The sequence below is a fragment of the Callospermophilus lateralis genome, chromosome 4 (genome assembly GCF_048772815.1).
Source record: "Callospermophilus lateralis isolate mCalLat2 chromosome 4, mCalLat2.hap1, whole genome shotgun sequence".
NCBI classification, from domain to species: domain Eukaryota; kingdom Metazoa; phylum Chordata; class Mammalia; order Rodentia; family Sciuridae; genus Callospermophilus; species Callospermophilus lateralis.
Window position 1 is genome coordinate 97,436,453 of NC_135308.1, and position 11,927 is coordinate 97,448,379.

At 40.8% G+C, this 11,927-nt stretch overlaps 1 pseudogene; it reads right to left on the bottom strand.

The window, feature by feature from the left end:
* Positions 1 to 3,929: 3,929 nt before the first annotated feature.
* On the bottom strand, positions 3,930 to 5,973 carry LOC143396790 (F-actin-capping protein subunit alpha-2-like; annotated as a pseudogene).
* Between the last annotated feature and the right edge of the window lie 5,954 nt (positions 5,974 to 11,927).

An 11,927-nucleotide genomic window follows, 5' to 3' on the forward strand; every position in this document is an offset into this window, starting at 1 on the left:
TTGATAACATGTTTAGGCAACCCTGCAGTTTAGCATATACATTCTTGCAACCCCTCTCGGCCTAAACCAATCAGTTCAAATGTATCCACCACTTGAAGTAACCAATCTCTCTTACCCGACTTGTTCCCACCAATGAATGTGTTAATCTATGTAAGAGTTGTTGTTTGACTTTCCCGCGACATGAAATGATTTGCTGTGTGATGTTGTGATGCATTGAATATCCCCCCAAAAGCCTATAAATCCTCACTGAACTAAGGGTCAGAACTCATTCCGCTGCATCGGAATAGTTGTGAGTCCAGACTTACAATAAAGACTCTTGTGTGATTGCATTGGATTCGGCTCCTGGAGGTCTATTGGGGTCCCACGAATCTGGCATTACACTACTCCTAAAGGTTCCACTATCTTCCAGTATCACCTCAAACTGGTGACCAAACCTTTAACAGGTGGGCTTTTGGGGCTGGGGATGTGGCTCAAGCGGTAGCGCGCTCGCCTGGCATGCGTGTGACCCGGGTTCGATCCTCAGCACCACATACAGAGATGTTGTGTCCGCCGATAAATAAAAAAAAAAAAAAATAATAATAAATATTAAAAAATTCTCTCTCTCTTTAAAAAAAAAAACAGGTGGGCTTTTGAGAAACATTTAAGACTCAATCTATAGCATATGATATCTGTTCACTTGTTTATCTCCCTCACTAATCTCTTCAGTTTTTGTAGCCTGGGATTAGATGTTAAGTGTCCCTTACCTGAAATGTTTAGTATCAGAAGTGTTTGGGATTTTGCAGTTTGTTGGATTTGGGGATATCTTGGGGATAGGGCCCTAGTCTAAATTAATTTAAATATATAAATTAATTATATATATATATTACACACAAACACACACAAAACACATACATATGATATGTAGCCTGGAGATGATTTTATACAATATTTTTCATAATTCTGTGTATATAACAAAGTTCATGTGTTGTGCACCTGAGTTTTTACTGCAATCCATTTCATGAGATCTGGTATGGAATATTCCACTTATGGTATCATGTCAGTGTTCAAAATGTTTTAAATTTTGGAGCATTTTAGATTTTTGTATTAGGGATGCTCAAGTTATATATCATATTTGTCACTAAGTCTCTATGGTGTGTGGTTAGCCCATATCTGACACACATTAGACACACTCTCTCCCTCTCTCTTGTTTCAGTACTGTGGATTGAACCCAGAGCACTCTACCACAGAGTTATAACTATTGGCATCAGATTTGCCATTTTAGGTAAGGAGCCATTTTATCTGGAGATTCCAAATTTCAATTCTGAGGCAATGCTGCTTAGCTCCCCATAAGAACATGTGCCTGCTGTCAACCCCACCCCAGCTGAAACTCCTAAACAGTTTATGAGATTGACAGAATGAAAGCTAGCAGGATAGGTCTAAGGTTCTCTAGAAGTTTGTGCTTCAGATTTGTATATAAGAACAGGACAAACCTAGATTTTATTCAGAACCACATTTTTTATTTACTTCTTCATCTTCCTGTCTTGCTTTCCTCATGTGGATATCTTCTCACAGTGCTTTTCTAGAGGGACTGGCAGTGCAGCTCAGTGGTAGAATATTTCACTAGCATGAGCGAAGCCCAGAGTTTCGTCTCCAGAGCTACAACACAAAAAGAAACAAAACAAAACAAAAAGAACAAGTGTTCTCCTAACAAATCACTTGCCCAGTCTCTGCTTCCATGAAAACAAATTTAAAACACCCATGTTTGTACAAAATAACGTACAAGATTATCCATTGCTTCATAACAGGAAAAGACTTCTTTTTTTGGTGAGTCTTGAATCCAGGGACATTTAACCACTGAGCCAAAAACTACTAACAAACTAAATCTTCATCCCTAGGTTTTGTGTTCAAGTTTAGTAATGGAAGGCATGTAATATTTACTGTTTAGCTATTGCAAAGAATGAGCTGGATAAATTCACATTTGTTCCCTAAGAGAGAAACTAGGTTAAGGGACATGGCAAGAAGCAAACTTTTAAAATACATTTAAAATAATTTTTTGAGACATTTAGACATGTTATGTGATAGTCAAGCCAAAGTGACTCAATTTTGTTGAGTAATTCCATTTTGTAAAACAGCCATGCCAAATAGAAAGGTCATGACTGGGGCAAGTTGGTTGTCCTTTTGTTGTAGAAACCCTCAAGAACACTGGGCTCTGTTTCTGTAACTGGGGTGACTGGGCTAATTGTGATTGGCTAAGCTTCCCGCCACCTGACTACACTCTCCCACTTCTGTAACTTGACTTGCTTGCTTTGGCTAAACCCCCAAATATTCCTTTTGTGGCTTTCAAGCTTAAAAGGAGTGCCCTTGCAATTGTTTGGGGCTGATCTGGAACAGACTTTATGTTCCCTGTCAGTTGCTGCTGGTGTGCTTCAATAAAGGCTTGATTCGATTATATATAAGTGGTCTGGATGTCAATTTATGAAACCCCTGGATGTTGCTTTAACTATAACAGTTATGTACTTAAAAATAAGGCTAACATTAAAAATTAATTTAGGCTAAGCAAGTAAATTTGATCTTTAAGTGAAAATTTGTAAAATACCTATACAATCTCCCCCCTGCCCCCCAGGATTGAACCCAGGGATACTTTACCACTGAACAATATCCCTAGTCCTTTGGGCATATGCCAAGGAATTGGATAACTGGGTTAAATGGTGGTTCCATTCCAAGTTTTCTGAGGCATCTCCATACTACTTTCCAGAGTTGTTGCACCAATTTGCAGTCCTACCCACAATGTATGAGTGTACCTTTTCCCCACATTCTCACCAACATTTATTGTTACTTGTGTTCTTGATAATTACCATTCTGACTGGAGTGAGATGAAACCTCAGCATAGTTTTAATTTACATTTCTCTAATTGCTAGTGATGTGGAACACTTTTTCATGTTTGTTGATTGGTTGTATATCTTCTTCTGAGAAGTTGTCTGTTCAGTTTCTTTGCCCATTTATTGATTGGGTTATTTTGTTTTTTAGTTATTAAGTTTTTTGAGTTCTTTATATATCATGAGTTCAGGATGATATATATTACAACTTGCCTTGTTATAATATATTTGTGGCTTTATGCTAAAAATAACTCAGGGACATATGGAATTCAAGCTGATTTGTGTAACTATCATAAGAAAAAAAAAACATTAGAAGCATATAGCTTGGCCTTGTTTTTAAAAAAAGTTTAGTTGAAAACTAAACTCACTAAATAACCTTACTGAGAGGCTTAACACAATTGGTATAGGAGAAAATGTTTTCCCTCAAATCTAAATCTTACATTAGTGGAAGAGGTGAGAGGGGAAATTGTAGATAATTTCTTTAGCATCATATACGGCTAAGTCTATCAACCACCTTAAAGTAGAATGTCCATTATTGACCCCATTAAAAAGAATTGGGTTAATATCAAAAGTTACCCATATCATAAGTCAAAAGATAATTTTACAGTTACAACAAGTAAAGTATTTTTGAAATGTTTCAAAAACTTTTAACCATAAACTGGAGGAATCCTCTTTTCACTGTAAGAAAGGAAGAAATAACAAAGTAAGAAATTCTTAACTCATTTTCTGCCCTCTTTGAACAAAAGAAATGAAAAATACTGGTTGATTAGCTAAGCCTTGTGCTCTCACCAACTAATTAATTACAGTGTTTTTTTAATGGCAATAGCCAATGTTGACTGGGCAGCTTGACAGTTCTGAATACTTTGGAAAGAATTTTTTTTAAAATATTTTTTAAATTGTCAATGGACCTTTATTTTATTAATTGATTTTCATGTGGTGCTGAGAATTGAACCTGTGCTTCACACATGCTAGGCAAGCACTCTACCACTGAGCTTCAATCCCAGCCCTGGAAAAAAAAAAAAAAAAAATTTAAGCGCAAAGACACTAAAATGATCTCGTCATGCAATGTTCACCTTATGCATTCTGCATCTCTTTGCCAATCTTGTAGCTAAGAATTTTATTCCAATCAATAAATTGCCAGTACGTGTAACTGGCAAATTTGAAAATAGTGTCTGACATTGTCTGATAATTCTCACTGATGACAATCTGGTATTCATTTTCTGCAGCTTCTACAAATCTCATAAATTCTTTGGCTGTCTGCACCTCTGTTAGGTAATCTTGTATATCTTTACTACTCACTAGCTGAACATTACCATCTTCATTGCTGAGGTCCTAAGCTAGCAGGATCCAGGGAGTCCTGAAGTGTGAGTGACGTAGGTGCAAGGAATGAGACAAGGAGTCCTTCTGTTGGAGCAATCTCCAGAGAGAGTGCTAAACTGATTTCTCTGGGTCCTTTTTTGTTCTGCTTTTTCTTATCATTATGGGTACAGAATCCATTATGGGTACAGAATCGTTAGTAAAGTGTGTAATCAATTTACAATTTCCAGATTTTCCCAGGATGTAACATTTCCTTGTTTAACAGATGCCAATCTACGTAACTAGACTCTGTGTCTCCTAACCTGTCATTAACCTTTAAGTTTAAAGGCACACCTGTACTTTATTTCTAATCTAAGATCCCATCTAAAAGTCCCCTAAGTCTTGAACTTATAACAACCTAAAATCTATAAAATATTCTTAAAGCATCTAAAAAATCCATAGCTAAAAACCCAAGAATCTAAAAATATTTCTAACATTATTCTAAAAATTTATCTTATAAAACCTTAATTAATGCCTACACTTATTCTCATAAAACTGGTTAAGCTGCTTTCTCAGAAAGTTTCTTTGTTCCTTAGTCAAAGTATGCCAGTTCTTAAATCTTTGTAATCTTTAACTAAAAGGAAGGGTCTGTAAGTCAGTCCTTCTGCCACCGATATTAACTGTGCTTATCATAAATCCCTGTGTAAGGTGAAGGAGGGTCTATTAGAGAAATATATTTTTATTAGCCTTTTTTCCCCTGGATGAATACCATAACCTATGCTTAATCAAATAGGCTACATATGGTGGACTTCGTGCAATAGACATAATAACTGTCTGCTTAGGCTTTTTGAGAGACTGAAGATATGAGCTTGGTTCTTAGTTGATATAATCAACTGTGGTGCCTAGAGTTCCTGTAGCTTTTCCCAGAATGATTGTTGAGATTTTTCTGTTTTGTCCTCAATGTCCTGAGAGATAGTAAAACAGCCTTTAAGGCATGAGCCACCTGTTATATTCTGGCCATCTAGAATTTGATTTGGTTTAGCAATAAGAATACTCATGCTTCCTATTAGGTTTATGAGCATAAAAATAAAAAGTTCCAATTACATAAAAAAGGGTCCCATGGTTTCAGTTTCCCACAAATGTGGCCTTGCCAGCACTTTCATCCTCACTGTGACCTTGTCAGACAGCGGGAGGGGGAATAACGGCTTCACCACTTTATAATAATGAACCTGAATGTTCAAGATGCCAACCACCTGAGTGACCCAAGGAAAGATTGTAAACTTCCATTCTGACCGCCAACAACCATTCCAAATTTTTTTTTTTGCTTGCCACTGATGGCTCTTTATGTATGCAATAATGGTTTTCTGTCCATTGATTTTTTCACTATACACAGTACAGACCCCATTTGGGTAATGTTCTTTCATGTAAGCTTGATGAACAGTTCCTACTGAAGTTCTCCATGATTCTATTGCATTTTCTGCTTCAGAAGGTCTTGGATCAGTTGCTTCCTTTCTTAGGTGATCAAATTTGAACAGATTCTGGTTTTTTTGGATCCCAAAACTTTCCATTTCCATTTTCAAGTCACCATGTTCTGTTATCAATACCTCATAATCATAACCTTCAGTTTTTACTGGAAAAACGGGTCCAACTTATACTGTGCAAATGCATGGACTGTTCCTTTCCTGAGAAGTTCATCATTATTAAGCAGTAACCAAACATCATTAAAGACCTTATTAAATTATCCAGGAGAGACATGAATGATAGATTTTGCTGCTATATGTACCTTTTCCTGATCAGAAAAGTTTTCTTCCAGATCTGCCATCTTCCTTCTTGCAAAAACCATGGCAGCTGCTGCAGCAGTTGCTGACTTCTCCCTTTCTGCCCCCAATCTTTTTTATTTTTATTTTGAGACAGGGTCTTGCTTAGTTGATGAGGCTGGCCTCAAATGTGCAATCCTCCTGCCTCAGCCTTCAGAATTGCTGGGATTACAGGGAGATGACACTATGTCTGGCTCACTTGTCTTAACACCCATGTTTCTCAAGAGCTAGCCTTGGGCTGCCTTCTCTTCTTACTTTATGCTTCCTCTTGGGTGTTACTATTCACATCCATAGCTTCAGTGGTCATCTATGGGCAAATATGTCCCCAACAAAACTCCTCTGAACTCCTATTTTCAACAGGACAGTCAACATTTCCCCTTGGATATCCCAGCAAATAACACTACCATTCAGCCTATTTCTCCTTCAGGAGCCTGGGGACCATCTTTTTTCCTTTAATGATAATATCTAATCAATCACCAAATCCGATGAATTTTAACTTTTAATTATCTCTCTAATTAGTTCAGTTCTTTCCATCTCTACTGTTTCCACCTTGATTTTAGCTACCTGATAGATTCTCACCTGGATTGGTAAAAAGCCTTTTTAACTCCCTTTTATTCTTTTACCTCTCTAATTCATTCAGTGCACTGCACCCAGAATAATCTTCAAAATGTAGTTTAAATATCACTCTCTTTAATAATATCTGATAATAGATTTTCAATGCATATCAGAGGAAATTCCAAATTTCTTTTTTTGGTTATTATTGTTTTTGAGACTGTCTCACTGTGTTGCTCAGACTGACCTCCAACCTGAGGTCCTCCTGCCTCCACCTCCCATGTGACTGGCATTACAACATGTGCCCCCACACCTGGCTTCCTAGATTCAAATTTTCCTTCAAAGACTCCATGGCTGTTTGATACAGACTTTTCCTACTTCTCCAGTCTTGCTCTAGAGCTCTCCCTTTAGTTCCTCAAGGCTTCTGCCTCAATCCTGGTGATAGAAAAAGACCTGGGAGGGACCATGAGGTTAAGAGATAATTGTATAAACTGGTCTCATGGTGCTTACCCTCACTTTCTTTCTTTCTTTTTTAATTTTTTTTTTTTAGTTGTAGATGGACACAATATCTTTATTTTATTTATTTATTTTTGTGTGATGCTGAGGATCAAACCCAGTGCCTCACACATGCTAGGCAAGCATCCTACCACTGAGCCACAACCCTAGCCCATTTATTTTCCTTTTTGGTGAGCAACTTATCTGCAGCCTTGCTTAACTTAAGTTGACAGGATATACTATATTTCTCACAAATTACCTGTTATCTGCAAGAGAAATGCTGGCCCCAAATGCCAATAAGAGCACAAGTTACCCTGAAGGGGTCAAGGGAAATTTTGTGACCCTTACGTAGACCAGATCCCAGAATTCAGGGAAATAATTCTCCCTAACCATAAAATATGTCAAAACAGATTCCAATTAGAAACAGTCAGGATGGGCCAAAGTGACCTAGAGTTGTCATCGTAGTGGGGAAGTGTGAACTTGAAAATTTTACATCATCTTGCCACCAGCCAAAAGTCAGGAGGTGGACCTGGGTGAGACTCTCTGGAAACTTCCTTGGGACCAATAAAACTGGAGGCAGGAGAAGCATGCCATTCTTCTCTTCTCTGGGATGACCCACTCTCTCCCTTGACAGTGTCCCTTTGTCTTTCTTCCATTCCTTCTAATGAACTCATGCCTGTTACTCTGAGAGAAATGTCTAAAATATTTCTGGCATGATTGAAAAAACTGGTGTTTGAAGAGGGGTATTGATATGCTCCAGTTCGGGACCCCCAAAAGACCATGATTGATGTAAGCAGCAAAGAGGTGTTTACTGCAAGCTAGCTCAGTCCTCCACATGCACACAGCAACTGGTGACACTGAGAGGCCCCGAGCCCAGGGTTTGCACCAGTTTTATACACTCTTGGGGAAGGCAGGGACTTCACATACATCATAGCATCTCTTAGCAAATCATCACACACCATGGGAAAATCATAAAACAACTCTAAAACATAATTAGCACATACACTGGCGGAAACAAGTTGGGTAAAGGTGATTGGTTAGTACAAGAGGGGGATTCCTTTGAACTGATTGGTTTAAGCCCACCAGGAGAGTATGTGCTGAACTACATGGTTTCCCAACATGTTATCAACCACCATAAACTACTGCGAGGGTCATCTGGCATCCCAGGTATTTTCCCTGTCTCATGCTGATTGGTGGCTGCTAGGGGGTTGCTATGGGTCCTCACCTAGCCTGACTGAGTCAGGGATACCTGGGGCAGCAGCTCTCTCCTGTTATTTGTAGATAAACAACTCAGCAGTGTGGTAATGTGCTTAGGAGTGCTCTGTGGTTTTTTCCAAGGACAAGGGTCATGCCCCCTTCCTTGGACAGGCTTTGCTCTGAGGTAGAGGCTGGTTTCTCAAAAATGGAGTCACATCAGTTTCTCAGTGTCTCTGCAGCTGCCTTAGTTTTTCAGCAGATCTTAACCCTGTAATGCTGGCTTTTTATTGTTTCAGGGTGTGACAGTGGTTCACTTTATGCTTTGACTATAACCCTTGCTGCTCTGCAACTTATTTTTAAAAATGAACATGTTTCTTTCTCTTCCTCTCCCTGCTCCGCCCTACTCTCTCCCCATCCCTAATCTCACAGGAATCAAGATTACCTTTCTTCCTCATCCTAAATAGAGTTATCTGTCCCCAGTACACACCCACCATAGGAACAAAGTAATCCAGACCTCAGGAATGATACCAGAAGAACTCAGAAATGACTATCTCCCAATTAACAAGTGAATGACAACTCCAACAGAGAACACGTGGAATGTAGTAGTCTTTGAATCCCTTCTTTGAAATCTCCCTGTTCCTGCTAATGGGCAGAATCACAGCTTTTGGGACAGGATTCCCCTGTGTTTCTCCTTTGCTAGCAAAGCAATAAACCTTTTTCTTTTTTCTCAAAACCATGTCCTCATTATTGGATTGACATTGGGAACAAGTGTTGGATGTGGAAAATGACCACCCCCAAAATAGTGTGGCTCGGGGAGAGGGAGTGAGGAAGAAGTCAACACATTGATAACATTGATCCTTTCCCAATACATCCTTTCCCAGGGATAAGACAAGCGCTGGGCAGGAAATATCCATTAAAGCCTAGACTGGCCATCTCTGGAAAGAAGCCAAAGCATTGATTTTTCCAAAAATAAGTCCTTTCACCATGACAGTACAATGGGACCCTCCATTAGACACACTGTCAATAATTAAATTACCTCTCAGTGTAACCTATATAAGCACAAACTCCACCTTTGGCCAGTAGATCACTTTCCACTGGGAAAGTGGGTCTTTCAGAGGCATCACCCCATTCCTGAATAAAGGCTTTTGATGATCCATGAAGTTTGCATCTGGTCCTTTTGTGCTAACAACAAGGACCAAGCTTTCAGGAAAAAGGGCCTCTGCTTTTGTTGTTTCACAGTTTTTAACATTCTTTTTCTTTTTTCTTTTGGTACCAGGGCTTCAATCCAGGGGCACTTAACCATTGAGCTACATTCCTAGCCTCCCCCCATTTTTCAAATTATTTATTTTGATACAGAGTCTCATTAAGATGCTGAGGCTGACCTTGAACCTGTGGTTCTTCTTCCTCAATGTAAAGTCCTTACTTAGCATCTGGATGGCCATTTTAAGAAAAATTTCACTCTCCTGGCCAAGGGCATTTCTGAGAAAGGCTCACCACTCCCTAATACAAACCCAACCCTTCAACAACCAGATTCTTTTCCACCCGAGGGCATATCACCACTCCCTCATACCAACCCCACCCTTACCACTGGCATTAGGACCCAGTTGGGTCTAATCCCTGAGCCTGCCCCACAAAAGTCCTGAATCCCAAGCCTGTTTTGCCTCTCTCTGTCTATGGAGAGATGGCCTTTATTTGTCAGCTCTGACAAACTCTCATTTGTATCTCTGCCTGGTCTCCATCTTTCATTTCTCGATCGCCCGTCTCCCAGTTCCTTGCTTTCATTTCTTTGGTGCTGAAACCCCAGGATCAGTTCTCCCCCACCTCCCGTGCCCCTGCTCCCCTCTTCAAGGATCACTGAGCATCCCTGGGCTCCGATCTGAGTTCCATCATGGGACCAGGCCCTCCATTCTGCCAAATGCCCTCTCTGTACCCACCACCAGATATTTCAGGTAAGACCCCTGTCTCCCATTGACCTAAATGACCTACAGGTCCTGGGAAGTGACCGTCAATGATCCGGCACTCCCAGGGTTACCGTGTGGTTGGGGGACATCCCCAGCCACAGCTTTTTACAGCTATGGCTAATCCCTACTGTCCTCTGGGTCTATAGGTGGGTTTTGAGAAAAACCACTGAAGGTGATTGATAGTTGTTCCTGGTGAGACTACCTCTCAGCCTTAGGTTAATCTCTACAGCTTCTGCCCCTACATAGTCTCAGCTAGATGCCCAAGAGCCTCTATAGGCCCTGCCCTGATGCTTACCCAGCAGTGGTGATGACCCCCTGAGCATAACAGTCCTCTCAACTGGGTGATACTAGAGACTGGAGGACATCCCACTAAACTCACCTCCTATGTCTCACCATGGGCGGTTCCTCATCCATTCCCTCCCAGAGTCCTCTAGACTGCCTCCTGGCTAACCTAGGTTCTCTCTTTCTCACCCTGGATCTAAACTACCCCAAACTTAGCCATTTGTGCAACTGGATCTGGCCTCAATATCCTTTGGACTCTAAATGGTTGCTTAATGACACTCTAGATCCCAATATTATCAGGGATCTTTTCAACTATTGTGAGCATTCAGGAAAATGGAAAGAGATATCATACATTAAGGCCTTCTCCTCTCTACATTTCAAGCCCTCTATGCAACTCTTGTTCTCCACACAAGTCCTCTTAGCTCTCACCTCCCCTATGCCTGCTTCCAAAGGGACAGAAGATCCTATCCAGGACTCCTTCTCCTTTTTTTTTTTTTTTTTTTTTTTTTTTTCAGAGAAACATTATCAGGCTCCTGACAATAAACCCATTTCTTTTTTTTTTTTTTTTTAAATATTTTTTTTTTAGTTTTCGGCGAACACAACATCTTTGTTTGTACGTGGTGCTGAGGATCAAACCTGGGCCACACGCATGCCAGGTGAGCGCACTACCTCTTGAGCCACATCCCCAGCCCCATAAACCCACTTCTTATTCCAGGTATGTGTGTGTGATTAGTCCTACGCCACTTTTTATTGATTCCAGTGACTCTATCATGTTCTCCCATCAGCTTTGCTTTCCCCTCCAGGGATTTGAGCTGCTTTGGGATCCTGGCCTGAGACCCCAGGACAATTACCACACACTTTCTTCCATCCACCTAACACTCTTCTTCTTCGTCCACACACCGGCTTCATTTGGGTTTCCCTGGTGGAAGATCCCAGTCTTACTTTCCACACGTGCTCACCTTTAAATCCTGCTACTCTCCTCCCTGCTCCTCAGGACTCTTCCACCTCTTCTCCTCTTACCCATTCATGATTGAAACTCTGGAGGAGTTTCTTCTGCCGCAGTCTGGCTGGGCACAAAATCACGAGCCACTCACAGCCTTGTAGATTCAAACAGCAACTCTTTATTCCCGAAACTCTCACCGGCACTCTACACGCACGTTCTGGGGGGAATCCACACTTCCACTGGGCTCTGCATCCCAAAATACTCTCTGAATTCCGCAAGAACTCAAGGGGAACTCAAGGAGCGGGCGGGCGCCTGAGGCAGCAGGATACGCCCTATTCCCAGCAGGATACACCCTAAACCTGGACCCACCCTAATCCAGCAGGATCCTCCCTAAACCCGATCCACCCTGGTCCTTGAGCAGGGTCACCTTTCTCAAACATTCATGCAATGCCACTGCAAATGACCTGGGTCCAAAGCAAGCCCATTTCCACAATGGAGAGTCCTCCCTCTAAGCAACATTGGGTAGGCT